Source organism: Camellia sinensis, chromosome 11 (assembly GCF_055761805.1).
Source record: "Camellia sinensis isolate YWXY chromosome 11, ASM5576180v1, whole genome shotgun sequence".
Taxonomy (NCBI): Eukaryota; Viridiplantae; Streptophyta; class Magnoliopsida; order Ericales; family Theaceae; genus Camellia; species Camellia sinensis.
The window spans coordinates 116,642,684-116,668,452 of record NC_138971.1 but is presented as its reverse complement, the minus strand read 5'-3'; the positions used below and the strand labels follow the sequence as shown (position 1 = coordinate 116,668,452).

General features: G+C 40.9%; 1 long non-coding RNA gene across 1 annotated transcript in view; it reads left to right on the top strand.

The window, feature by feature from the left end:
* The window catches only part of LOC114276357 (uncharacterized), a 76,043-nt gene that overhangs the window by 17,258 nt on the left and 33,016 nt on the right, over nt 1-25,769 (top strand). Inside the window, exon 5 of the long non-coding RNA XR_014344372.1 lies at nt 4,538-4,624. This is a non-coding gene — a long non-coding RNA (uncharacterized LOC114276357). The remainder of the gene's footprint in view (nt 1-4,537; nt 4,625-25,769) is intronic.

The following is a 25,769-nucleotide window of genomic DNA, read 5'->3' as shown; positions in this document are numbered from 1 at the left end:
ACCAGACCTCCGCTCGAGCTCCCAACCCTACGCTCGAGCGGCACTCAGACAACCCCGCTCGAGCGGCCAATACCACGCTCGAGCGTACAACGCTGCACAGGAAAATACTGAATGGGTGTAATCTCCGCTCGAGCGCCAACACCTCCGCTCGAGCGTACAGGCCAAAAATCTGGGCAACTAGTTTTGGTTTCTAAACTCAACCAACCTGAAACAAATCCGCCCAACACATCCTATAACTCAAATACGAAGTAAAAGGATGTAAACAAAATAATAAACAACTACCAACATCCACGGACACATGTCCGGATCACGGTATAACAAGGGTAAACCCGGGATCGCTATAGTGAGAGGAAGCAATTCTCTCCGCGAATTACATTCTTAATAGAATACCTCGGAAGAATGTAGACAAAACTTCATATGAGTTGTGGAAAGGCCACAAGCCTTCATATAAATACCTACGAATGTGGGGGTGTTTTGCAGAAGTGGCGGTACCTACACCTAAGCATGTTCGGATAGGCCCGAAGTCAATGGATTGTATATTCATTGGCTATGCACATAATACCAATGAATATTGATTTCTTGTGTTTAAGTCTGTTATTGTAGATGTACACAAGAATACTATCATGGAATCAAGAAATGCATATTTCTTTGAAAATGTATTTCTTTGTCGTCTCTAAGAAGGGATTTCGAGTTCCATGAAAGAGGTTGAAGGTGACAATGATCATGCAGATGATCACATAGATGATCAAGTCGATGATTAAGTTGAGGAAGTAGATGAGCCAAGGAGTAAAAGAGCTAGGACCGCAAAGTCCTTTGGTCGGACTTCTTGACTTATATGTTAGAGGGAGAACCTCGAACTTTCCGTGAAGCTGTGACTTCACCTGAAAGGCTTTTGTGGAAAGAAGCAATTAAGAGTGAGATTGATTCCATCCTACAGAACTATACCTGGGAGTTGGTTGATCTGCCCCCAAGCAGTAAGGCCTTGGGGAGTAAGTGGATCTTTAGAAGAAAGATGAAAGGGGATGGGTCAATTGATAAGTATAAAGTTAGGCTAGTTATCAAAGGATACAGGCAGCGAGAAGGCCCAGATTACTTTGATACGTAGTCACCTGTGACAAGGATTATATCCATTCGCATGGTGATTGCGATAGCAGCTTTACGTGGTCTGGAGATATATCAGATAGATGTAAAGACAGCTTTCTTAAATGGAGATTTAGATGAAGAAACCTACATGGAGCAACCTGAGGGGTTTTCAACTCCAGGACAAAATAAGAAAGTCTGTAAGCTTGTCACATCATTGTATGGTTTGAGGCAAGCTCCTAAACAATGGCATGCGAAGTTTGACAATGCTATGTTGTCAAATGGGTTCAAGATCAATGAGTGTGATAAATGCGTATATATCAAAGACACTGAAAGAGGTTATGTCATTTTGTGTCTATAGGTTGATGATATACTCATTGTTAGTAGTAACGATGAGATGATTAGAACTACTAAGAGATTGTTAAACTCTAAGTTTGACATGAAAGACATGGGCCTTGCAGATGTAATTTTGGGTGTTAAGATTACCAGAACATCTGATGGTATTGTACTTACTCTTGAGAAATTTGGTAAATCAGATACAAGTGTGTCTAGGACACCGGTAAACTTGAGTCTATACTTGACCAAGAATAATGGTGAGAGTGTCTCTCAGCTAGAATATTATTGGGTCATTGGGAGTTTGATGTATTTGATGAGTTTTACAAGGTCGGATATAGCCCACTTAGTTAGCAGACTTAGTAGATACACGAGCAATCCCAATGCCACTCACTAGAAAGGTAACGTTTAGGTGTTAAGGTATCTTCGTTTCACCCGGGATTATAGGCTGCATTGCACCAGATATCCAGCAATAATAGAAGGCTAAAGCGATGCGAATTGGATATCTGATGTTAGGGATTCAAAATCCACTAGTGGTTATGTGTTCACTCTTAGAGGGGCAGCCGTGTCTTAGATTCCAAGCAGATGTGTATCTCACGATCAACGATGGAATCAGAGTTTATAGAGTTGGATAAGGCAACAGAACAGGCAGAATGGCTTCGCCATTTCGTTGAAGATATCCCACGTTGGTTGAAACCCTGTGCCAACCATCTGTATTCATTGTGATAGCCAATCGACTATTGGACAAGCACAGAGTAATATGTATAATGGGAAGTTTAGACATATTCGTCGTAGACATAACTCCAAATAACAACTACTCTTTAATGGAGTTGTCAATTTAGACTATGTGAAGTCTAAGGGCAACATTGCGAATCCCTAACATTAGATATCCAACAATAATAGAAGGCTAAAGCAATGCGAATTGGATATCTGATGTTAGGGATTCAAAATCCACTAGTGGTTATGTGTTCACCCTTAGAGGGGCAGCCGTGTCTTGGAAATCTTCCAAGCAGGCGTGTATCTCACGATCAACGATGGAATCAAAGTTTATAGAGTTGGATAAGGCAACAAAAAAGGCAGAATGGCTTCGCCATTTCGTTCTAGATATCCCATGTTGGTCGAAACCCTGTGCCAGTCATCTGTATTCATTGTGATAGCTAATCGACTATTGGACGGGCATAGAGTAATATGTATAATGAAAAGTTTAGGCATATTCGTCGTCGACATAACTCCAAATAACAACTACTCTTTAATGGAGTTGTCAATTTAGACTAAGGACAACATTGCGAATCCGCTAACCAAAGAGTTAAATCAATTGTTAGTAGAGAAATCGTCAAAAAGACTAGGTTTAAGGCCTGTAGTTTAAGATGTTACTAGAATGGAAACCCAACCTATTTGATTGGAGATCCCAAAATCTAGGTTCAATGGGACAACCTAATTACGTGTAACGGTGGTATATCACTAAGGAGGTTAAACCTCCAGCCATCCCTTTTATCAGTGATACCTGCAAATGTAGAGGTTAATCTGAGCTTTTAATGACTCTAGTGTGTTGAGCTGTTGAGCTGAGTATAGTAGGATACTCAAGTAGAGTCACCTATGTGAGTGTGAAGTGGGGCCGCTTCTATAAGAATTGACAAGGCCGAATTCTTTAAACCACTCACTGAACCAGGCTAATGTTCCAAGGCCAAATTGGACACAACAGTGAGAACAGAACAATGGTTGGAGTAATACCTATGTAAAGTCTATTGCCTTGGTTTACATAAATGGGAGAACAATTCAAGACTTCGTGTTCACTGGGCAGCCAGTAAATCCGATAGACTTCACTAGGAGGTGTTCAAAGCTAAAAGCTACATTTTCCGATGCAAGGGTTATTCCATTGCACTCTCTCCAAGTCTTTGTTGTTAAGCGTTGTTTGTTTGTTGTTATTCAATCATTTTTATTCATGTGGGGGATTGTTAGAAAATAATAATTTTTGGTGACTTTAATGCAATATTGAAGTGGGTGCCAATCCTCAATTGAGGTATATTAAAGCAGGTTTAGATTCTTTGTAATGAAATCTTTATACCACAAAAAGAATGACCAAAAACCATTAAGATTTGAATGAGAAATTGACTCATTAAGTTCGCTTCATGAAAGAGGTGTTGGGAAAGGTGTGAAACGTTCTATCTCACATTGATTGTAGAGGAGAGTATTGATGGGTATTTAAATCCTATTTTTGGCCTAAGGGTGTAAGCCCTTTGGGGCATGCAAATTTTCTGAAGGAAGAGAGTTATGGATGCTTCAAGGATGGACTTAGACCAAGACTATGGTCCAAGTTAGTTATGCAAAAATTGCCCACGCGCCAGCGTTGCCTGCACCGCCAGGACTAGGCCGGGTCTGGGTCTGGGTCTGGGTCTGGGTCTGGGTTCGGGTCTGTGGTCCATGATCTGTGATCCATGAATCTTGAATCTTGGGCTTGGGCTTGGTCTTAGGCTTGAGGCTTGCTGGATTGAGTGTGGGGGTTGGGCTTAGCCTACCCGTCTTAATCTTTTTTGGCCAAGCTAAATCTGTGGGCTACAAGAATATATACACAAAACACGTGTATAATAGAGCTGGTAACTCCTCTATTCATGGACTATAATCCATTAGTTTGCAGAAATTAAATCCTGCATTTTTTGCAGGGGAGCCTCTTCCTCTTTCCCTCCATGTGTATAAAACGAGACCATTTTCCTTCATTCTTCAACTCTAGAAATTCTTGCTCTCTATTTTTCTCTAGTTTTAAATTCTTCCTAGTGAGAAAGTGTTGCCTGAGTTTTGTTCCCCGAAGCTACATAGTAGGTGCATTGTTGTAGCTAGTCTAACCGTCGTATCCTAAGAGATAAACGTCGAAGAACCTCCAGCACTCAATCGGTGAGGGGGCAAATCTGTTTTAAGGAGACTGTCTAGTGCAGGTTTCGGTTTGCTTCCTTTTGCAATTTTATTTTATTCTTTAATTTTGTTCCTTCTACTTGTAATTTTTCCAGCATGTTTCTTCTTGTGAAATTTGAATTGTTAATCATGAATCTATTTGTTTTAGTGAATCACACAATTTTTATAACAATACTTACTTCTTGGTAACTGTGTAGGATTATGTCCCTCTTTGCAGGCCATTGTTGAAGACTCTGAGGTTTAATGTGTTGAAAGTGATTCCAGCTGGTTCTTCTAGTGGTGTGAAGAAGGCATTTACAACAATGTGAGTTTAGTGGATCAATTTTTTGTAGTAATAAGTGTGTTTGGTTTTAGTTTTCTGAATTTAGTTTTTTGAAAACTGAGTTTTTTTTTCGTGTTTTTTTGTTTTTAGTGAATATTTTTTAAAATTTTAAGCATTTTTTTTTTAGATGCACCTTACTTAGATAGTAAAATATTTGTGAAAAAATATTTTAAAAATTAATAAATATACAAAAATATGAAAATGTACTGAATTTTTGTATTTTTTAAAGATTTTTTTACAAATATTATACTTTTTAAGTGTATTTATGTTAGGTGTGCCTAAAAATTAAAAAAAAAATTGCTTAAAATATTAAAAAAATTCATTGAAAACATTAAAATACGAAAAATAAAAATGTAGAATTTTCTGAAAATTATTTTTTGAAAACTAGATCCACACAAGCTGAATATGATGTAAGGCCGACTATGGACTATGGCATTAGATTGTGCAACTTCACTTAGAGTGTTTCTTTTGATGTGTACTCTCTTAAGGTTTGAGTTTTTGTATGTGGCCAATTTACAATTTTCTCAATTTCTATCAGTCATATAAGTTGAGTGTGCAATGTGGTGAAGTCGTCATTGTCTGCTAGATAGTAGTTTGTCCCTTCGGAAACATTGCCTCACATAGTATACATTTCTCTCGGATTATTGACATTGCTTCTTGTATTGTACATTTCTATGGGATTATTGTTGTTATTAGTGAAGCATTTGGATTTTATGTGGAGCAGGGTATTTCTTGTTTGTGTTGTCTGTGATTAGATTTATTGGCTAGAATATATATGATATGCCAGCTAAATTGTAGCTCAACTTCACAAATTGGGTTTTTTTTTTCTTCCCCTTTTTTTGGGAATAACTAACCATATATATGCTCTTTTTTTGGACCTTGAGCTGGCCTTGACCTATGTTACAAATGAAGTAGCACCCTGGTTGGCATTAAACCACCCTGGGTGGCATGGATTCCGCACCTACTTTTGGAAACATATCTACCCAGTCGTTCTCCCGGATGTCTCCTGGACGTCCAGCCGGTTGACCAAAATAGTATTTTTATCTTATTCTATTTATTTTTTTGGCACCTGTTATTTTTATATTTTAAATAAAAAATATTTTCAGAATTTTTTTAAAATTTTTTATGAGTTTTGAATAGAATTTTGGGTTGTGTGTTTAATTATGAGTTGTAAATTTTGGAATCAAATATCATATGTCATATCCAAAATTCCAAACTCAATTCATAATTAAACAAATTTTTCACACTCAAATCATAATTTCAAAACTCACAAACTTAAAATATAATTTTATTCTCAAATCATAATTTTAAAATTTTACCAAACACTACCTTAATTTTGTGGTGGAGACCACAACTTGGTTGGGTTAGTGGGAGGTAAGCTTTGTGGATTTAATAGTTTTTTTAATTTTTTATTGGTATGTTATATTACGTGAGATGATATTACTGTTACATTCTATTTTTTCTTGCAAGAGATGGAAAGGCAAAAGTCTTGAGCTAATAATTTAAATTGCAAAATCTAGGGTAAATTAAAATTATAGCGATCCCGGGTTTACCCTTGTTGTACAGTGATCCGGACATGTGTCCGTGGATGTTGGTAGTTGTTTATTTTCTAGTTCGCATCCTCTTTACTTTGTATATTGAGTTATAAGATGCGTTGGGCAGGTTTGTTACAGGTTAGTTGCGTTTGGGAGCCTAGTGTTGCTGCCCAGATTTTTGGTCCTTCGCTCGAGCGAGGAGTATGTCGCTCGAGCGAGAGTGGTGTTGCGTCTGGTTCTGGACCTGAGAGTTGCATTTCCTGGCTCGAGCGAGCTTCTCGTGGCTCGAGCGGTCTGGGTTTTTCTTCGCTCGATCGAGAACTTCTTGGCTCGAGCGAGAGTTTTCTGTGTCTGGTCGCTCGAGCGACCAATCCTTCGCTCGAGCGAGCGTGTTTTATATCAGCGCACAGCAGCGTCTAAAACATCACTTTTTCACTTCTTTTCTTTGAGCAAACCCTTAATCCGACACTCTCTCTCTCTAAACTTGCACTCTCTCTAAGGTTTGATCTCCCTATGGTGTGAATCTAGCCTAGGGCCTTTGTTAAAAAGGTAGAGGGTGTTGAGAGCTTCGATTTAATCTGAAAAAGTTTGGATTTGGAGCAAGTTGATCTTGGAGTCTTCATCTCCTTTTGGGCTAAAACTTCAAGGTAGGAATATCCTACTCCTCTCTATGGGTTTTGTCTTTAAATTTTGGTATTTTGAGATGTTGGGTTTGGTTTGGTAATTTTGTGAAAGTTTGGGGCTTTTGTGTAATTTTACAAAAGTTGGGGTTTTATTCATAATAAACCTAGATGCATGTTTGGCATAGAAAAAAATGGAATGATTGTTGAATCATTGATGAAAATGGGACCTAAGGGTTGAAATAGTAATTATGGAAAATGGCCTAATTACATTGTTTAATTAATTGGGATAATTAATTGGTGAGAAATGAGGAAATAGAATGTTGATTGAATATCCATTTGTGCATTTATTTTCTGTTTTAGAAATAACTGCTTTGGGCTATCGGTGGAGGATAGTCGAGATTGTTGTAGACAATGCATGATGATTAGGTAAACGGAAACTAATCAATGGAATGTGTCATGGAACTTGACGGTTGATAGAATACATTAATTGTGTGTATTGTGTGATTGTATATAGAACCAATGTGTTTATATACGTTATGTGTAGAGGAGGAGATAGGGGATGTACTCCGCGGTTTAGGGGAAGATAGGGGATGTACCTCTAAACCGGATAGGTATTAGGAGGAGATAGGGGATGAACTCCGTAGACACAGCTCATATGCTTGTCTAGAGAAGTGAAGATAGAGCTCATATGCTTATCTTTGTGAAGTGTGGATACAGCTTGTATGCTTATCTGTGGATATTGTTGATATACATATCTGTTGTAGAGTGTGGATACAGCTTATATGCTTATCTGAGGATATTGTTGTTATACATATCTGTTGAGAATGTGGATATAGTTTTTATACATATCTGTGGAAATGATGATAGAGCTAGTATGCTTATCTGTTGTTAAAGGGAAAATGAAAAGTAATTGGGACTTGTAAGTCGTTGACATAAATATGTTATTTATGTGATTGTATCAGTGTTGACCAACTATCAATTGCTAATGTTTTAGTCAATGTCCATGGTTGGTTTAGTGCATTTCTACTGGGTTGTGGCTCACCCTATATGGGAATATCATTTTCAGGTACAGGAAGCATGCCACCTCCAAGGACATAGTTTGGGAGGCTAGAGGCGGACATAGTGTAGTTGTTTTACTTTTGATGTATTACATGTAACTTCAAGCCAAGGGCTTAATGTGTAACGAGTTAGTACTCTTTGTTGTAACCAAGTGTTAACTTGGAAAGCTGTAAGCCCGTAGGGCATTTTGTTTTGATGTTAACATGTAATACTTATGTAATGGAACTCAATGAAATAAAGGAATGTGGTTAGTTTATATGTAAATGCATGTCTTATCTGATGGGTTTAATGTTATTATTTTGAGGGCGTTACAAAAATATACTCTCAAAATTTGTTTAAAATATTAATTATTCTATGTAGTTTTGGAAATTACATCTTATCATTTTAAATTTATAATCGCATAATAAATTAATCCTTTTATTAATTAGTTATTAAGTTAATTAATAGTTTTTAACGATGTGTTAGAAATATATTTTGATTAATAGTTCTGGTAATTTTATTATTGTATAGGAGTATAGTACAGATATTTTTTTTTTATGAACTCTATTAAAAGATAAATTCTGACGAAAAGTATTTGTAATTTTTAAAATTATAAGGGGTAAATTGTATTTTAAATAAATTTTAGAGGGTGTATTTGTAATTGATCTAAAATCCATGGGAAAATTGTGGAGAACTTTTCTCAAACCTCGTGAAATGGAAGACCATTTTCTGGAATAGCATATATTGCTTGTCCTTTGTGCTTTCTCCCAGGCGCATAAATGACTTGGTATGAAATGATTTTTTTTTTTTCGCCTTCAAATTCAAGTAGGGGCAAATATTTTCTAAAAGTTACTCTTAAATAATTTAGAAAAATTAGCGAGAGTTTCTTAGAAAAACTGATGAAAATGAGCCAACTTATTGAAATTGATTGAAATTTTAGTTTTCGGTCATTTTTTCATAATATACGGCTTGTTTTAGTTTTTGAAAATTTGTATACTAATGCAAACTGAATTGATCAAAAATTATATTTAAATACTTTTATATTTTAGTTTTTTGAGCATTATATGATAAGCAACTAATATAATATATGTTTGTAATGAAAACTAGTGAGACATATTTATAAAGCAACTTTCATACATTTTCTTCATTTATTTTCAATGTCAAATTCTATAAACTTTTATAAATTCTTTAAAACATCAAGCAAATCCCTCTTCTACATCAAATCCACAAAATCGATAATATTGAACAGCAGTATATGATCTGTATCAGTTTTTCAATCATCAAAACCAAAAAGATCGATTTGTTATTATACTTTTCTCAACACTAACCGTACTGAACCGAGCTGATTACACCCTAACAATTTCTAAAGGAGTTCAAAGAAAGTTTCCAAGTAATTATAACCCAAAGCGGTTCAAAATTGTAAGCATCTTTCTTGTGATATTTATCATTTTGAGCTCTATTTGGCAAGTATTTAAAATGTTTAAAAAAATGTTAAAAAAATCAAAAAGTCATTTAAAAAAGTCAAAAATTTGTTCAATTTCTCTCCAAGTTTTTATTGTTTTCTACAAAATTAATGTCAAAAAATCATTTTACACTTAAATTTGTTTTTATTAACTTGTCGTAAGAGATAAGTTTTTTTTATTGCTTTTTGATGGGTTGTACAAAATAAGCTAGCTTATCAGATATAGTCAAATTAGACAAGTACAAGCCACATCATTTGTTTGTATTTGTATTAACTTGTCGTAAGAAATAAGTTTTCTTTTATTGCTTTTTGATGGGTTGTACAAAATAAGCTAGCTTATAAGATATAACCAAATTAGACAAGTACAAGCCGCATCATTAAAAGTGACATAGTAAACAGGTCACTCTTTATAGTTATGAGCCAAAATCATATTTGTTCATAACTAGAATCGAATTGATCATAACTTAGTTATGAGCTATCATCACATATCTCATAATCACGTCTCATAACCAACACCCTTTGGCTCATAACCATACCACTTTGATCATAACCAATATCACATATCTCATAACCACTATCCACATAGCTCATAACCACATCTCATAACCAACACCCTTTAACTCATAAACAACCTCACATATCTCATAACCAACATCCTTTATAGCGATCCCGGCTGTCCCTTTACTGTTCTGTTGTGTTCCGGACTTGGGTTCCGTGATGTTGGTGGTGGTATACCTTGTTGTCATCCTTTAATTCCGCTTGATTGAGTTTTAGGATGTATTGGGCAGAGTTGTTACAGGTTGGTTGGGCTTTGGTTTCAATTCTTTGTTGCTCAATTTTTCGGAGGTCCGCTCGAGCGGGTCTTCTTGCGCTCGAGCGGAGATTGCACGCTCCCAATATTTTGGTGCTCTGCAGAACTTCTGCAAGCATGTTTTTCACGCTCGAGCGGGTTTCTTTGCGCTCGAGTGGTGGCGCTCGAGTGGGTACTCTGGCGCTCGAGCGAGTAGTACTTTTTGGTGTAAGTTCTGGGAGGGGGAAATCTATGCTTGAGCGGACTAGTTTTCGCGCTCGAGCGGATGTACTTTAGTCTTGTGTCTTGGCTCTCGAGCGGGCCTTATTGCGCTCGAGCGGACCTAGTTTTTTGTTCTTGACGCTCGAGCGTTGTGTTCTCCGCTCGAGCGGGAATGTCGTATATCAGTTGGTAGCTGGGAATTTTAAAATCACTTTTTTACATTCTCTCTCTCTCTCTCTTACTTTCTAAAAAGACATTTTGAGAGTTCCTCTCTCTAGAAACTCCCTTCTCTTTAGGGTTTGATCTAGTTAGAGTGTTTCCTTTTCCTTCGGCCTTTGTAAAAATTGGGTTGATCGTCGAGGGCTACACTTTGATCCGAGAATATTGAGTTTTGGAGCACGTTGAGTTTCTTCATCTTCTTACCTTGAGCTCTGATTTTGAGGTAGGGATTCCTACTCACTCTTATGGTCTTTGACATAGATTTTTGGTTGTTTTGATAAAGTGTTGAAGTTGGGTAATTTTGGGACTTAGGGTTTCGAAATGTTAAAAGAGGGTTTTGTTATTTTGATTCCAAGAATGTGTATTATGAGTTTCAAAATAATGATATTGTTGTTGGTTGTTGAAATATAGACCATTGGGTCAATATTGGAAAATGAGGTAGAAAACCCTAATTGGTTGTATAAATTAATTGGTATGATTAATTTGGGAAAATTGTGGTTATATGGAATTGAGTTGGAAATAATGAAATTGACTCATTATATAGTAGAATAGTGGAGTTGGATTTATTAATCACTCACTTTTGAAAACATTGATATTTTATCTATTGGAGCTTTTATTATCTGTTTAGAAATAATTGCTTGGACTACCGGTGGAGGGTAGTTTTGATTGTTGTAGACAATGCATGATGATTAGGCAAAATAAAACTAATCAATTGGATATGTCATAGAGTATGACAGTTGATAGAATACATTAACATTATGTATTGATTGATTGTGTATATGACCCATGTGTATATACGTTGTGTGTATGGGAGGAGATAGGGGATGTACTCCACGGTTTAGGGGAAGATAGGGGATGGACCTCTAAACCGGATGATGTTTGGAAGGAGATAGGGGATGGACTCCACTGATACAGCTCATATGCTTGTCAGTTAACGTGTCGATACAGCTTATATGCTTATCTATGGAAGTGTTGATACAACTCATATGCTTATCTCTGGAAGTGTTGATATAGCTAATATGCATATCTGTTGAAATATGGATACAACTTGTATGCTTATCTGTTGAAATGTTGATACAACTAGTAGGTTTATCTATCGCAAATTGGGAAATGTCTAATATGAGTCACTGTCTCATATAAGTGGTTGGCCAGGCTCTGAGCCGTTGATGTAAATTGTGAAATTAATAAGAAATGGAAACTGAAATGAAACATGAACATAGCGGTCATGAAATGGAAATGGAAATGGATTATGAATTGATTTATGGAACTTGAATATTTATCAATTGCTAACGTCTTAGTTATTGCTCATATTGTGTTTAGCATATTTCTACCGGGCGTTGGCTCACCCTATATGGGACATCATTTTCAGGTACAGGTAGTATGCCACCTCCAAGGACATAGCTTGGATGATGATGAGAGTTGGAGGCTCTTTTGTTTATTTTGTTTGTATTACATGTATATCAAACCAAGGGCTTATTTTGTATAGAGTTAGTACTGTTCTTTTGTGTAACCAGGTGTTGACTTGGAAAGCTGTAAGCCCATAGGACATTTGCTTTTGTTGTTAACATGTAATACTATTGTAAGAACTACTCTGATGAATATCAATGGTTGTTTTCTTTTATATAATTGCATGTCTAGTGACGAGTTTTATGTATTATTTTGAGGGCGTTACAACTTGGTATCAGAGCGTACCGGGTTCGAATACTTTGGGTACGTGGGAAGTGATTAGGATCACAATGGTTTCGTCTCGCTTGATAGAGACTTAGATGTAGTGTCATATGCTATGTGCTTAATTGATAACATGCTTATGTGACTATGTGGGTATGGAATGTAGTTTCTAGGATGTTGATTGGATCCTTGGGTTTCTGGGAGTCTTGTTGGAAAAGCACTTGATCAATGCTTTTTCTAACCGGAACTCTAGTAACGCCTCGGGACTATCATTATCCAGAAATGAAATTCGCAATTGCTTATGTGATTAAGTGCTTACGTGGAGTGAATTACAGTTGTTCATGCATTAGGACGTGAGTGTTATAGCTTCGGCACATTTGTGAATGTGCTAACGGTCTTGGTTACCTTTATTAGGATGTCAGGACGAGGACGTGGTAGGTGAGGCAGGCGTGGTAGGCAGGAGATGCCTCTACCGGACGATATTCCGACACAGCAGGAGGGAGTTGGTCAGGCCAATGTGGCCGAGCCAGCGGGTCAGCAGGCTATGAGTGCCTTCGCCCGAGAGATAGTAGGAGCTTTGGGTATTCTCAGAGCGGGAAATCAGGATTAGGCCCACATAGCTGAGGTAGGGCCTTCCTTCTTGAAGAGGGAATTCTTCCGGTCCAATCCGGACGAGTTTGTTGGGGATCCGAAGGAGCCACTTAAGGCTGACGAGTGGTTGGAACAGATGGAGAAGACGTTCGAGATGCTTGGCATCGAGGACGGGGCTTTAAAGGTGACCTTGGCATCCTTCCAGCTGAAAGGAGATGCGGGTCAGTGGTGGAAATACGAAAAGGGCAGTGTTGGTGGTGCATGGGAGGCGTTTGTGAATGCTTTCCAGGAGAAGTTCTTATCTTCAGTTGCTAGGGAGAAGCTGAGGGAGCAGTTTTGCCAGGTTAAATAGCAGGGCTTATCAGTGGCCGAGTTTGAGGCTACTTTTACTAGTCTGTCCAGGTTTGCACCTGAACTCGTGGCGTCCGAGGAATGCCGTTGTTTAGAGTTTGAGCAGAAGTTGAGGCATGGACTCAAGTTGAGGGTTGGAGGGTCCTTTATTCGAGAGTATAGACGTCTGGTGTATAGCGATCCCGGTTGTCCCTTTACTGTTCTGTTGTATTCCAGATTCAGTTCCATGGAGTTGGTAGTTGTATCTACCTTGTTGTCATCCTTTAGTTCCTTTTGTTCGGGTTTTAGGATGTATTAGGCAGAGTTGTTATAGGTTGGTTAGGCTTTGGTTTCAATTCTTTGTTGCCCAGTTTTTAGGAGGTCCGCTCGAGCGGGTCTTCTTACGCTCGAGCGGATATTGCACGCTCCCAGTATTTTGGTGCTCTGCAGAACTTCTGCAAGCATGTTTTTCACGCTCGAGCGGGTTTCTTTACGCTCGAGCGGTGGCGCTCGAGCGGGTACTCTGGCGCTCGAGCGGGTAGTACTTTTTGGGTGTAAGTTCTGGGAGGGGGAAATCTACGCTCGAGCATACTAGTTTTCGCGCTCGAGCGGATGTACTTTATTCTTGTGTCTTGGCGCTCGAGCGGGACTTTTTGCGCTCGAGCGGACCTAGTTTCTTGTTCTTGACGCTCGAGCGTTGTGTTCTCTGCTCGAGCGAGAATGTCGTATATCAGTTGGCAGCTGGGCATTTTAAAATCACTTTTTACATTCTCTCTCTCTCTTTCTCTTACTTTCTAAAAAGAAATTTTGAGAGTTCCTCTCTCTAGAAACTCCCTTCTCTTTAGGGTTTGATCTAGTTAGAGTGTTTCCTTTCCCTTCGGCCTTTGTAAGAGTTGGGTTGATCGTCGAGGGCTACGTTTTGATTCGAGTATATTGAGTTTTGGAGCACGTTGAGTTTCTTCATCTTCTTTCCTTGAGCTCCGAATTTGAGGTAGGGATTCCTAGTCACTCTTATAGGTTTTAACTTATATTTTGAGCTTATTGTTTAAATGGTTGATTTTGTGACTTAGGGTTTCAAAATGTGTTAAAAAGGGTTTCGTGATTTTGGGCTCATAATATGTATTTTGGGTTTCAAAATGATGATATAGTTGTTGATTGGTGATATTTGAACATTTGAGTTGATATTGAGAGTTGGGGGTAAAAGCCCTAATTTGTTGTTTAAAAATTAATTGGTATAATTAATTTGGGAAAATTGTAGCTATATGGAATTGAGTTGGAAATAATGAAATTGGTTCATTATATGGTAGAATAGTGGAGTTAGATTTATCAATCACTCACTTTTGAAAACATTGATATTTTATCTGTTGGAGCTTTTATTATCTGTTTAGAAATAATTGCTTGGGCTACCGGTGGAGGGTAGTTTTAATTGTTATAGACAATGCATGATGATTAGGCAAACCAAAACTAATCAATTGGATATGTCACAGAGTATGACGGTTGATAGAATACATTAACGTTATGTATTGATTGATTGTGTATATGACCTTTGTGTATATACGTTGTGTGTGTGAGAGAAGATAGGGGATGTACTCCACGGTTTAGGGGAAGATAAGGGATGGACCTCTAAACCGGATGTTGTTTGGGAGGAGATAGGGGATGGACTCCACTGACACAGCTCATATGCTTGTCAGATAATGTGTTGATATAGCTCATATGCTTATCTTTGGAAGTGTTGATACAGCTTATATGCTTATCATTGGAAGTGTTGATATAGCTAATATGCATATCTGTTGAAATGTGGATACAGCTTGTATGCTTATCCGTTGAGATGTTGATACAACTAGTATGTTTATCTATTGTAAAATGGGAAATGTTTAATATGAGTCACTATCTCATATAAGTGGTTGGCCAGGTTCTGAGCCGTTGATGTAAATTGTGAAATGGATAAGAAGTGGAAATTAAAATGAAACATGAACATAGTGGTCATGAAATGGAAATGGGTTATGAATTGGTTTATGGAAATTGAACATTTATCAATAGCTAATGTCTTAGTTATTGCTCATACTGTGTTTAGCATATCTCTACTGGGCGTTGGCTCACCCTATATGGGACATTATTTTCAGGTACAGGTAGTATGCCACCTCCAAGGACATAGCTTGGATGATGATGAGAGTTGAAGACTCTTTTTTGTTTATTTTGATGTATTACATGTAAATTCAAGCCAAGGGCTTAATATGTATTGAGTTAGCACTCTTCTTTTTTGTAACCAAGTGTTAACTTGGAAAGCTGTAAGCCCATAGGGCATTTGCTTTTGTTGTTAACATGTAATACAGTTGTAGGAATTACTCTGATGAATAGAAGTGGTTAGTTTCTTTTATATTAATGTATGTCTAAAGTGATGGGTTTTATGTATTATTTTGAGGGCGCTACAACTTGGTATCAGAGCGTACCGGGTTCGAATACTTTCGGTACGTGGGAAGTGATTAGGATCACAATGGGTTTATCTCGCTTGATAGAGACTTAGATGTAGTGTCATATGCTATGTGCTTAATTGATAACATGCTTATGTGACTATGTGGGTATGGAATGTAGTTTCTAGAATGTTGATTGGATCCTTGGATTTCTGGGAGTCTTGTTGGAAAAGCACTTGATCAATGCTGTTTCTAACCGGAACTCTAGTAACACCTCGGGACTATCATTATCCAGAAATGAAATTCGTAAGTGCTTATGTGTTTATGTGCTTATGTGGAGTGAATTACAGTTGTCCATGCATTAGGACGTGAGTGTTATAGCTTCGGCACATTTGTGAATGTGCCAATGGTCTTGGTTACCTTTATTAGGATGTCAGGACGAGGACGTGGTAGACGAGGCAGACGTGGTAGGCAGGAGATGCCTTTATCGGATGATATTCCGGCACAGCAGGAGGGGGTTGGCCAGGCCAATGTGGCCGAGCCAGCAGGTCAGGAGGCTATGGGCGCTTTAGCCCGAGGGATAGCCGATGCTTTGAGGGAGTTTGTGGGTATTTTTCGAGCTGAGAATCCAGTTCAGGTTCCAGTTCAGGCCCAGGTTATTGAGGCAAGGCCTTCCTTCTTGAAGAGGGAATTCTTCCGGTCCAATCCAGACGAGTTTGTTTGGGATCCGAATGAGCCACTTAAGGCTGACGAGTGGTTGGAACAGATGGAGAAGACGTTCGAGATGCTTGGCATCGAGGATGGGGCTTTAAAGGTGACCTTGGCATCCTTCCTGCTGAAGGGAGATGCAGGTCAATGGTGGAAGTACGAGAAGGGCAGTGTTGGTGGTGCATGGGAGGCGTTTGTGAATGCTTTCCAGGAGAAGTTTTTATCTTCAGCTGCTAGGGAGAAGCTGAGGGAGCAGTTTTGCCAGCTTAGACAGCAGGGCTTGTTAGTGGTCGAGTTTGAGGCTACTTTTACTAGTCTGTCTAGGTTTGCATCTGAACTGGTGGCGTCCGAGGAACGCCGTTGTTTTGAGTCTGAGTGGAAGTTGAGGCGTGGACTCAAGCTGAGGGTTGAAGGGTCCTTTATCCGAGAGTACAGATGTCTCGTTGATGCTACTGCTCATATGGAGATAATGATGCAGGAGGAGGATGAAGGGCAGAGAGGCTCCAACCCTCAGCAGTCTCAGGGTAGTTTGTCTAGATCGACCTTTCCAGTGCCGAGTGCGGGCTCTGGGAGAGGTAGTCAGGGAGGCTTGACTTGTTTTACGTGTGGCCAGCTGGCTCACAAGTCTTCAGTTTGCCCGCAGAAGGGAGGGGGTCAGCGAGCTACTTCTTCTTCAGCTAGACCTCTGGGCCAGAGTCAGGGCAGGGGCCAGCCTTTGTCTTGCTATCAGTGTGGTCAGCCTGGGCACCTAAAGAGGTTTTGCCCACAGTTGAGTGCCACTTCGGGCGCGTCTGGTTCTAGGCAGCCGTAGGGTTTTCAGCCAGCTCAGTCTGTGTAGTTCTCGAGGGCCAATCTGGGAGCTTCATCATCCCAGTCAGTGCAACAGTCTTTTGCTCCTAGAGGTGAGCAGGTGGATCAGGGGCCTACAGGGCGCGTGTATGCTATTACCTCGCAGGATCTTGTACCTGCTCCATCAGTTGTGAAAGGTACCTTCTTGTTTTGCAACTCGGTTGCTAGTGTATTGATTGATACGGGTGCATCTCATTCTTTTGTATCTGCTGCATTTGCATCTGTTTTGGAATTGGAGTTGGCACAGTTAGCATCTCCTATATGTGTAGTATCGCCTATTGGTAGTGAGTTGATCTTGAAACAAGGTGTTAGAGGTTGTGATATAGAGGTCGTCGACCATAGGCTTCCTTTTCCTTTTGTTGTCATGCCCATGAAGGGTTTTGATGTTATTTGGGTATGGATTGGCTATCGTCATACCGGGCTGTTATTGATTGCTACTGCCAAAGGGTCACGGTTTGTACCTTGAGCGGGGAGTGTTTCCATTTCTTGGGGGATCGGGTTGGTAGTGTGTTGCCACCGATGTATGATCTGCGAGGGCGGAATAAGCTTAGTGGTCTACTTGCTAGCTTTATGAGTGGTGAGTGTGATAAGACCCAGATTGTATTGCCAATGGTGGTTTGTGAGTATTCGGATGTTTTTCCCGAGGATCTCGTTAGTTTGCCACCTCACCGAGAGATAGAGTTCTCTATTGATTTAGTGCCCGGCATAGCGCCGATTTCTATGGCACCTTATCGTTTTGCCCCAGCCGAGTTGAGTGAGTTGAAGATTCAGCTCCAGGAATTGCTAGATAAGGGTTTTGTTCGCCCTAGTGTTTCACTGTGGGGAGCACCGGCCCTCTTTGCTAAAAAGAAAGATGGTGCCTTGAGGTTGTGTATCGACTATCGAAAGTTAAATCGGGCTACGGTTAAGAATAAATACCCTATGCCCCATATAGATGATTTGTTTGACCAGTTGAAGGGTTCCTGTTGTTTCTCTAAGATAGACTTGAGATCGGGTTACCACCAGTTGAGGGTCAGGGAGGAGGATATTCCTAAGATGGCATTCTGTACGCGGTATGGCCATTATGAGTTTCTGGTGATGCCATTCGGGCTTACCAATGCACCGGCAGTCTTTATGGACTTGATGAACCGGATCTTCCGGGAATTCTTGGATCATTTTGTGGTCGTTTTCGTGGATGGCATTCTTATCTATTCGCCTTCTGAGGAGGAGCACGAGGAACACTTGAGAGTGGTGCTTGAATTGCTTAGAGCCCATAGGCTGTATGCCAAGTTTGGGAAGTGTGAGTTCTGGCTAGGAGAGGTCAAATTCTTAGGCCATGTGGTATCCGGGGAAGGGGTGTCTGTTGATACATCCAAGATTGAGGCAGTGCAAGATTGGGCACAGCCTAAGAGTGTGTTTGAGATCCGCAGTTTTCTGGGATTAGCTGGGTATTACCGTCGGTTTGTGAAAGATTTCTCCAGTCTAGCTTCGCCGTTGACGAGATTGACGCGGAAAGGGGTCAAGTTTGTGTGAAGTGAGACTTGCGAAAAGTCATCCCAAGAGTTAAAGGTTAGATTGACCACCGCTCCGGTTTTGATTATCTCGGAGAGAGGGTTGGGTTATACGGTTTATTGTGTTGCCTCACGAGAGGGTTTGGGTTGTGTGTTGATGCAAGAGGGGAAAGTGGTAGCTTATGGCTCACGTCAGTTGAAAATACACGAGAAGAATTACCCTACACACGACTTAGAGTTAGCAGCAGTGATCTTTGCTTTGAAGATTTGGAGGCACTACCTTTATGGTGAGAGGTTCGAGGTGTTCTCGGACCACAAAACTTTGAAGTATCTGTTTACACAGAGAGACTTAAATTTGAGGCAGAGAAGGTGGATGGAGTTCATTGAGGACTATGATTTTGAGTTGCACTATCACCCGGGAAAGGCCAATGTTGTGGCCGATGCCCTTAGTAGGAAATCCATTAGTGATGTAGCTTCTATAGCCATCCAGGAATGGGAGATGTTGGGTATGCTTGGCGAGTTTGATTCGCTTCTGGGCGAATTTGTTGAGGCTGCGGCCTTGTTTTCTGTTGTTGCGCAGCCTACACTTGTCACACGAGTGTTAGAGGCACCGAGAGGTGACCTTGAGGTAGAGTCCCTCCGAGAGAAGATCTCCAATGGGAAGGTTGAGAAGGGTTTGACGGCGTATCCCGACCAGAGTGTGAGATACCGAGGCCGTTTGTTTGTGCCGGAGTCTTACCGAGAGGAAGTACTCCGAGAGTTCTATCATTCACGCCTTGCGGTGCATCCGGGAGGCACTAAGATGTATCAGGATTTGGGTCGCCAGTTTTGGTGGTGGGGTATGAAGAGAGATGTGGCTGTTTTCGTATCGAAGTGCCTTACTTGCCAGCAAGTGAAGGCCGAGCATCAGATGCCAGCGGGTTTGTTGCAACCCTTGCCTATTGCCGAGTGGAAGTGGGAGCATGTCACTATGGACTTCATTGTAGGTCTTCCGAGGACTCAGCGGGGTAGTGATGCCATTTGGGTGGTTGTAGACCGGTTGACTAAGTCGGCGTACTTCATTCCTATGTGCATGAGAGATTCGGTAGATCATCTCGCCGACTTGTATATTCGGGACATAGTGAGATTGAACGGGGTCCCAGTGACGATCGTCTCAGATAGAGATCCTCATTTTACTGCTAGGTTGTGGCAGAGTTTGCAGAGTGCCTTGGGCACTAGGTTGACCTTTAGTACAGCTTATCATGCTCAGACTGACGGGCAGTCCGAGCGTACTATTCAGATCCTTGAGGATATGCTTCGAGGTTGTGTCCTTGACTTTAGTGGGACGTGGGAGAGGCACTTGCCCTTGGTGGAGTTTGCCTACAACAACAGTTTTCAGTCTAGCATCGGTATGGCACCGTTTGAGGCCTTGTATGGCCGACCGTGTAGGTCTCCAGTGTGTTCGGTCGAGGTGGGTGATGCACCTTTGTTGGGTCCGGAGTTGGTTAGGGAGACGACAGAAAAAGTTGAGCTTATCCGTAGGAGGCTTGTTACAGCCCAGATTCGCCAAAAGAGTTATGCCGACCGTAGGAGGAGGCCTTTGGCGTTTGAGGTAGGTGATCATGTATTCTTGAAAATATCACCGAGGCGAGGTTTGATGAGGTTTGGGGAGAGTGGGAAGTTATCCCCTTGGTTTATCGGTCCCTTTGCGATCCTTGAGAGGATTGGCGAGGTTGCTTATCGTTTAGCTTTACGACCACAGTTTCCAGAGTGCCTGACGTGTTTCATGTGAGTATGCTTCGGATGTATGAGCCGGATCCGTCCCATGTGTTAGATTGGACCGACTTGGAGGTAGATGAGGATGCCTCGTATGAGGAGAGACCGGTTCGGGTCTTGGATAGGCGGGACCAAGTCTTGCGAGGCAAGACCATCCCTTTGGTAAAGGTTTTGTGGAAACATCACGGAGTGAAGGAAGCCACATGGGAATGTGAGTTGGAAGTCCGCGAGAAATATCCGGACTTGTTTGTTGATGTGTAACCTTATATTGATAATTTTGTAATATCGTTGAACTTTAAGAACATTATATGTGTCTTAAGTTGTAAAACATTGTGAATGTTTTGGTTAATGGAAGTTTGTTTTAACATTGCGTATGTTAAGTATATTGTTGAAATGCATGCATGATATTAATGTTGCATGTATTATGGAATTGTGGAAAATGAGTTGAAATTGGTAAATTTCAAAGGAATGCATGTTGATAATGCAGGTTGTTATGTGTAATGTGATATGCCTCTTGAAAAGAGATGGGATTGACCGGTAATGGGTCGGGTTGTTTAATATTATGTTGTAATATTGTTGGGAATGGAGAAAACCTGTTTTTGAAAAACTTGTGTTTAATTTCGGGGACAAAATTCTTTCAGGGGGGGAGGTTATAGCGATCCCGGTCATCCCTTTACTGTTCTGTTGTTTTCCAGACTCAGTTCCGTGGAGTTGGTAGTTGTATCTACCTTGTTGTCATCCTTTAATTCCTTTTGTTCGGGTTTTAGGATGTATTGGGCAGAGTTGTTGCAGGTTGGTTAGGCTTTGGTTTCAATTCTTTGTTGCCCAGTTTTTAGGAGGTCCGCTCGAGCGGGTCTTCTTGCGCTCGAGCGGATATTGCACGCTCCCAGTATTTTGGTGCTCTGCAGAACTTCTGCAAGCATGTTTTTCACGCTCGAGCGGGTTTCTTTACGCTCGAGCAGTGGCGCTCAAGCGGGTACTCTGGCGCTCGAGCAGGTAGTACTTTTTGGGTGTAGGTTCTAGGAGGGGGAAATCTACGCTCGAGCGGACTGGTTTTCGCGCTCGAGCGGATGTACTTTATTCTTGTAACTCGGCGCTTGAGCAGGACTTTTTGTGCTCGTGCGGACCTAGTTTCTTGTTCTTGACGCTCGAGCGTTGTGTTCTCCGCTCAAGCGGGAATTTCGTATATCAGTTGGCAGCTAGGCATTTTAAAATCACTTTTTACATTCTCTCTCTCTCTCTTACTTTCTAAAAAGACATTTTGAGAGTTCCTCTCTCTAGAAACTCCCTTCTCTCTAGGGTTTGATCTAGTTAGAGTGTTTCCTTTTCCTTCGGCCTTTGTAAGAGTTGGGTTGATCGTCGAGGGCTACATTTTGATCCGAGTATATTGAGTTTTGAAGCGCGTTGAGTTTCTTCATCTTCTTTCCTTGGGCTCCAAATTTGAGGTAGGGATTCCTACTCACTCTTATAGGTTTTAACCTAGATTTTGAGCTTATTGTTTAAATGGTTGATTTTGGGACTTAGGGTTTCAAAATGTGTTAAAGAGGGTTTCGTGATTTTGGGCTCATAATATGTATTTTGGGTTTCAAAATGATGATATAGTTGTTGATTGGTGATATTTGAACCTTTGAGTTGATATTGAGAGTTGGGGGTAAAAGCCCTAATTTGTTGTTTAAAAATTAATTGGTATAATTAATTTGGGAAAATTGTATCTATATGGAATTGAGTTGGAAATAATGAAATTGGTTCATTATATGGTAGAATAGTGGAGTTAGATTTATCAATCGCTCACTTTTGAAAACATTGATATTTTATCTGTTGGAGCTTTTATTATCTGTTTAGAAATAATTGCTTGGGCTACCGGTGGAGGGTAGTTTTGATTGTTGTAGACAATGCATGATGATTAGGTAAACCAAAACTAATCAATTGGATATGTCACAGAGTATGACGGTTGATAGAATACATTAACGTTATGTATTGATTGATTGTGTATATGACCTTTGTGTATATACGTTGTGTGTGTGGGAGGAGATAGGGGATGTACTCCACGGTTCAGGGGAAGATAGGGGATGGACCGCTAAACCGGATGTTGTTTGGAAGGAGATAGGGGATGGACTCCACTGACACAGCTCATATGCTTGTCAGATAATGTGTTGATATAGCTCATATGCTTATCTTTGGAAGTGTTGATACAGCTTATATGCTTATGATTGGAAGTGTTGATATAGCTAATATGCATATCTGTTGAAATGTGGATACAGCTTGTATGCTTATCTGTTGAGATGTTGATACAACTAGTATGTTTATCTATTGTAAAATGGGAAATGTTTAATATGAGTCACTATCTCATATAAGTGGTTGGCCAGGTTCTGAGCCGTTGATGTAAATTGTGAAATGGATAAGAAGTGGAAATTGAAATGAAACATGAACATAGTGGTCATGAAATGGAAATGGGTTATGAATTGGTTTATGAAAATTGAACATTTATCAATTGCTAATGTCTTAGTTATTGCTCATACTGTGTTTAGCATATCTCTACTGGGCGTTGGCTCACCCTATATGGGACATTATTTTCAGGTACAGGTAGTATGCCACCTCCAAGGACATAGCTTGGATGATGATGAGAGTTGAAGACTCTTTTTTGTTTATTTTGATGTATTACATGTAAATTCAAGCCAAGGGCTTAATATGTATTGAGTTAGCACTCTTCTATTTTGTAACCAAGTGTTAACATGGAAAGCTGTAAGCCCATAGGGCATTTGCTTTTGTTGTTAACATGTAATACAGTTGTAGGAATTACTCTGATGAATAAAAATGGTTGGTTTCTTTTATATTAATGTATGTCTAAAGTGATGGGTTTTATGTATTATTTTGAGGGCGCTACATGGTGGATGCTGCAGCTCATATGGAGATAATGATGCAGGAGGAGGATGAAGGGCAGAGAGGCTCCAAGAGGAGCCAAGATGGTCAGGGTGACGGCAGGAGGCAGAGGGGTTCTAACCCTCAGCAGTCTCAGGGTAGTTTGTCTAGATCGACCTTTCCAGTGCTGAGTGTCGGCTCTGGGAGAGGTAGTCAGGAAGGCTTGACTTGTTTTGCGTGTGGCCAGCTGGCTCACAAGTCTTCGGTTTGCCCGCAGAAGGGAGGGGGTCAGCGAGCTGCTTCTTCTTCAGCTAGACCTCTGGGCCAGAGTCAGGGCAGGGGCCAGCCTTTGTCTTGCTATCAATGTGGTCAGCCTGGGCACCTGAAGAGGTTTTGCCCACAGTTGAGTGCCACTTCGGGCGCGTCTAGTTTTAGGCAGACGTAGGGTTTTCAGCCAGCTCAGTTTGTGCAGGCCTCGAGGGCCAATCCGGGAGCTTCATCATCCCAGTCAGTGCAGCAGTCTTTTGCTCTTAGAGGTGTGCAGGTGGATCAGGGGCCTACAGGGCGCGTGTATGCTGTTACCGCGCAGGATCTTGTACCTGCTCTGTCAGTTGTGAGAGGTACCTTCTTGTTTTGCAACTCGGTTGCTAGTGTATTGATTGATACGGGTGCATCTCATTCTTTTGTATCTGCTGCATTTGCATCTGTTTTGGAATTGGAGTTGGCACGGTTAGCATCTCCTATATGTGTAGTATCGCCTGTTGGTAGTGCGTTGATCTTGAAACAAGGTGTTAGAGGTTGTGATATAGAGGTCGTCGACCATAGGCTTCCTTTTCCTTTTGTTGGCATGCCCATGAAGGGTTTTGATGTTATTTTGGGTATGGATTAGCTATCGTCATACTGGGCTGTTATTGATTGCTACTGCCAACGGGTCACGGTTTGTACCTTGAGCGGGGAGTGCTTCCATTTCTTGGGGGATCGGGTTGGTAGTGTGTTGCCACTGATGTATGATCTGCGAGGGCGAAATAAGCTTAGTGGTCTACTTGCTAGCTTTATGAGTGGTGAGTGTGATAAGACCCAGATTGTATTGCCAAGGGTGGTTTGTGAGTATTCGGATGTTTTTCCCGAGGATCTCGTTAGTTTGCCACCTCACCGAGAGATAGAGTTCTCTATTGATTTAGTGCCCGACACGGCGCCGATTTCTATGGCACCTTATCGTTTTGCCCCAGCCGAGTTGAGTGAGTTGAAGATTCAGCTCCAGGAATTGCTAGATAAGGGTTTTGTTCGCCCTAGTGTTTCGCCGTGGGGAGCACCGGCCCCCTTTGCTAAAAAGAAAGATGGTGCCTTGAGGTTGTGTATCGACTACCGAAAGTTGAATCGGGCTACAGTTAAGAATAAATACCCTATACCCCGTATAGATGATTTGTTTGACCAGTTGAAGGGTTCCTGTTGTTTCGCTACGATAGACTTCATATCGGGTTACCACCAGTTGAGGGTCAAGGAGGAGGATATTCCTAAGACGGCATTCTGTACGCGGTATGGCCATTATGAGCTTCTGGTGATGCCATTCGGGCTTACCAATGCACCGGCAGTCTTTATGGACTTGATGAACCTGATCTTTCAGGAATTCTTGGATCGTTTTGTGGTCGTTTTCGTGGACGGCGTTCTTATCTATTCGCTTTCTGAGGAGGAGCACGAGGAACACTTGAGAGTGGTGCTTGAATTGCTTAGAGCCCATAGGCTGTATGCCAAGTTTGGGAAGTGTGAGTTCTGGCTAGGAGAGGTCAAATTCTTAGGCCATGTGGTATCCGGGGAAGGGGTGTCTGTTGATACATCCAAGATTGAGGCAGTGCAAGATTGGGCACAGCCTAAGAGTGTGTTTGAGATCCGCAGTTTTCTGGGATTAGCTTGGTATTACCGTCGATTTGTGAAAGATTTCTCCAGTCTAGCTTCGCCGTTGACGAGATTGACGCGGAAAGGGGTCAAGTTTGTGTGAAGTGAGACTTGCGAAAATTCATTCCAAGACTTAAAGGTTAGATTGACCACCGCTCCGGTTTTGATTATCTCGGAGAGAGGGTTGGGTTATACGGTTTATTGTGTTGCCTCACGAGAGGGTTTGGGTTGTGTGTTGATGCAAGAGGGGAAAGTGGTAGCTTATGGCTCACGTCAGTTGAAAATACACGAGAAGAATTACCCTACACACGACTTAGAGTTAGCAGCAGTGATCTTTGCCTTGAAGATTTGGAGGCACTACCTTTATGGTGAGAGGTTCGAGGTGTTCTTGGACCACAAAAGTTTGAAGTATCTGTTTACACAGAGAGACTTAAATTTGAGGTAGAGAAGGTGGATGGAGTTCATTGAGGACTATGATTTTGAGTTGCACTATCACCCGGGAAAGGCCAATGTTGTGGCCGATGCCCTTAGTAGGAAATCCATTAGTGATGTAGCTTGTATAGCCATCCAGGAATGGGAGATGTTGGGTACGCTTGGTGAGTTTGATTTGCTTCTGGGCGAATCTGTTGAGGCTGCGGCCTTGTTTTCTATTGTTGCGCAGCCTACACTTGTCACACGGGTGTT